Source organism: Dromiciops gliroides, chromosome 1, assembly GCF_019393635.1.
Source record: "Dromiciops gliroides isolate mDroGli1 chromosome 1, mDroGli1.pri, whole genome shotgun sequence".
Taxonomy (NCBI): Eukaryota; Metazoa; Chordata; class Mammalia; order Microbiotheria; family Microbiotheriidae; genus Dromiciops; species Dromiciops gliroides.
In genome coordinates this window covers 432,876,214-432,880,301 of record NC_057861.1, presented here as the reverse complement: position 1 = coordinate 432,880,301, position 4,088 = coordinate 432,876,214, and the positions used below count along the sequence as shown (strand labels likewise).

The window sequence follows — 4,088 nt, the reverse complement described above, 5'->3', positions numbered from 1 at the left end:
CGATGCATGAATTAACCTCATGGGTTTATTGTAAGGAAATCTCTTTAAAGTACTATATAGGGAGCAGCTAGGTGGCACAGTAGATGAAACACTGACCCTGGATTCAGGAGAACCTGAGTTCAAATCTGGCCTCAGACACTTGACACTTACTAGTTGTGTGACCTTGGCCAAGTCACTTAATCCTCATTGCCCCCCCCCCCAAATAATGTACTATATACATGTAGTTTACTATGAAAAGAATGATGAACAGGATGCTATCAGAAAAACCCAAAAATACCTACATGAGCTGATACAATGTAAAATGTACTGTATATAAAATTACAGCAGTACTGTAAGATGATCTGCTGTGAATGACTTGGTTATTTTCAGCAATGCAATGATCCAAGACAGCTCTGAAGGTCTTATGAAAAATGCAGTCCATCTACAGAGAGAGAACTGATAGTGTCTGAATACAGGTTGATGCATATTTTTTTTGTTATTTCCTTTATCTAAAGTTTTGCTTTTGTCTGTTTTCTTTCACAACCTTGCTAATGTGGAAATGTTTCACATGACCACTCATGTATAGCTTATATTGAATTGCTTAAGTTCTGGGTGGGGGCGGGGGGGAGGGAGGGAGGAAGAGAATTTGGAACGAGAAGTCGTTAAAAAAATCGATGTCAAAATTTGTATTTACATTAAATTTGGGAAAATAAAATTCTAAAAAGAGAAAAAAGAAAACATACATAAACATGATCCTACTTTGAAAAAAATATTGGTTTAATTGAATTGGAAAAGGGGAAGTTGGTTGATTCATGAAACTATAATCCAATTGCCTGCACTATGATACCTGAAAAAATCTAGAATTTATGATTAAGGGCATAGTTAGTGAATAGTTTTGGAAGTCATGATCCATAGTATCAGGACATTCCATATTAACCTTTGATGCTTTTTTGACAGGTATTCTAGACTGGAACACCCCAGATATAGTATATCCATAAGTATATCCACATTTTAGCAAAACATTTTATAAACTCACAATGAGTAAAATGGAGAAATTTGGACTGGATTTGTAGCTAACTAAATAAATTGCAAGACCCAAAGGTAAATAAATAATAAGTGGATCATTGTCAGTCTGAAGGGAGAACTATAGTGTAGTTCATCATTCATACTTGGCCCTGTTCTGTTCTATAGTTTCTTAAAATAAATGACTTGGGTAAAATAAAGATACCATGCATATAAAATTTGCAAATGACAAAAAGCTTGGAGAGTTAAAATGTTAGATGACAGAATCAGGATCCAAAGGCATTTTGACAAATACACTAAATATAAGAAGAACAAAAATAAAGTATTATGCTTGGGTTCCATAAATGAAGGATGCAAGTAAAGTATGGGGGCAGATGTGACTAGACAACAGTTAGAGTGAAAAAAGGCTAATGGTCTCAGTGGATCATAATCTGAATGTGAATCAATGATGTGATAAAGCAATCAAAGAAAGTAATGTGACCATTAGTTACATAACCAAAGCATAATGTTCAAAATGAAGAAAGTGAGAGTTCTGTGTCATGTTCACATCACATCCAGATTATTTGATTCATGTGTAAGTGCCACAGTTTGGGAAGCTGGAGCATGTAAAAAGGAAGATGATCCAGATGATGAAGAGACTAAAAACCATGCCAAATAAAGATACATCAAAGAAACTGGAAATTTCTTTTTATTTTATTTATTTATTTTTTTAGTGAGGCAATTGGGGTTAAGTGACTTGCCCAGGGTCACACAGCTAGTAAGTGTTAAGTGTCTGAGGCCGGATTTGAACTCAGGTACTCCTGACTCCAGGGCTGGTGCTCTATCCACTGAGCCACCTAGTTACCCCAGAAACTAGAAATTTCTAATCTTAAGAAAAGACATAGAGGAGATATGAGATCTGTCTACAAGCATTTGATTTGAAGGATTGTCATGTGAAAGATGGATTAGATTTGTTCTTTTTACCCCAGAGAACAAATTTAGTATCATTATATGGAATTTGAGGTAGTAATTCTAGCTTGATATGAAGAAAATATTTGAAACAATTAGAGCTGTCCAAAAGTATACTAGACCCTCTGTTGCATGTGGCAGTGAGTTTCTTTCTTTCTTTTTTTTTTTGCAGGGCAATGAGGGTTAAGTGACTTGCCCAGGGTCACACAGCTAGTGTCAAGTGTCTGAGGCTGGATTTGAACTCAGGTCCTCCTGAATCCAGGGCTAGTGGCCCTGTGAGTTTCTTTTTAAAAAAAAAAACAACACAACACATTATTTATTTATTTTAAACATTCTTTTAAAAATATTTAAATTTTAAATTCCCTCTCTCCTGTCTGTCCCTTCCTTATCTATTGAGAAGGGAGGCAATATGATATCAATTATACATGTAAAATCATGCAAAACAGATTTCCATATTAGCCATGTTGCAAAAAAAGCAAGAAAAATAAAGTGAAGCAATATGCTTCAATTTATATTTAAGATTTCAATAGAAAGTGGCCAACATGTAGGGCAGACTAGGCCAGTTCCTGAAGGAGGCCTGGGCTAAGGAGCCGGTTCTGACAGTGTCCTTCACCATAGGTCATAGCTCTGCTCTGACCTCCCTTAAGTCCCTATACCAAGTATGCAGGTATAATCAACCAAGCTACACCTTACAACTGCCCTGTTCCTATTCGAGAGGATGGCAACATGCCTGACATCCCCAGCCACCCTCAGAATCCTCAGGGGCCCTCCCTCCAGTGGTTGAAGAGTCTGTGAATCTTCCATCTGTTTTCCCCTTTCCCCCAAATAAGTGTCCTTGTCTCAAAAAAGAAAGAGCTCATTCGTTCTCCTTCTGGTGGATGGCATTTTCCATCATGAGTGTTTTGGAATTGTCTTGGATCACTGTATCAATCAGAGTAGCTGATTTACATCCTGCTTATAATTTCATAACATAATAGTATTCCATCACAATCATATATCACAACTTGTACAGCCATTCCCCAATTGATGGGTATCCTCTCAATGTCTAATTCTTTGCCACCACAAAAAGAATTGTTATACATATTTTTGTACGCATGGGTCCTTTTCATTTTTTCATTTCTTTGGGATATAAACCTAGAAATGGTATTGGTGGGTCAAAAGGTATGCACAGTTTTATAGCTCTTTGGGTATAGTTCCAAAGTGTTCTCCATAATGATAGACAATTCACAATTCACAATTCATAGTGCCTTAGTGTCCTTGCTTTTCCACACCCCCTCTGGCATTTGTCATTTTTCTTTTCTGTCATGTGAGACAATCTGATAGGTGTGAGATGGAACCTCAGAGTTGTTTTAATTTGAGGAAGTGAGTTTCTTATCACTGGACATCTTTAAGGGGATGCTGCATCATCACCTATTGAGTGTTATAGAAGGGATTGCTGCTTTAGGTATGGGCTGGACTAGATAACCTTCCAGGTCCCTTTGGACTTAGAGATTCTACTGTTCTAAATCAATTCAACAAATATTTATTAAATACTTCTTTTTTTTTTTTTTGCAGGGCAATGGGGGTTAAGTGAATTGCCCAGGGTCACACAGCTAGTAAGTGTCAAGTGTCTGAGGCCGGATTTGAACTCAGGTACTCCTGAATCCAGGGCCAGTGCTTTATCCACTGTGCCACCTAGCTGCCCCCTATTAAATACTTCTTAAGTGCAGAACACTGTAGTGGGTGCTAGTGGGAGGATACAAAGACAAATAAGACAGAGATACCTGGCTTTATCCTTTTTAAGGATGACTAGTTGTGAGTATCTTCCTTGAAGAACAAAACATACAATAAATGTTTGGATGAGAGAGAGAGAGAAGAAAAGAGGGTAGAGAGATTCAGAGTTAGGGCACAGCTCTGGTCAGGGTGAGGGTGTTGTGATGGTTCTAGGTCAGCCACTGAAGATTCTGAGAGAGGGTTCTAAGAAGGGACTGCTGTTTTTCATCCTTTATTATTATTATTTTTTTTTTGGTGAGGCAATTGGGGTTAAGTGACTTGCCCAGGGTCACACAGCTAGTAAGTGTTAAATGTCTGAGGCCGGATTTGAACTCAGGCCCTCCTGACTGCAGAGCTGGTGCTCTATCCACTTCGCCACCTACCTG

At 37.9% G+C, this 4,088-nt stretch overlaps 1 pseudogene; it reads left to right on the top strand.

The window, feature by feature from the left end:
* The first annotated feature begins 2,492 nt into the window (after positions 1 to 2,492).
* LOC122739237 lies at positions 2,493 to 2,745 on the top strand (annotated as a pseudogene).
* The last annotated feature ends 1,343 nt before the right edge of the window (positions 2,746 to 4,088 follow it).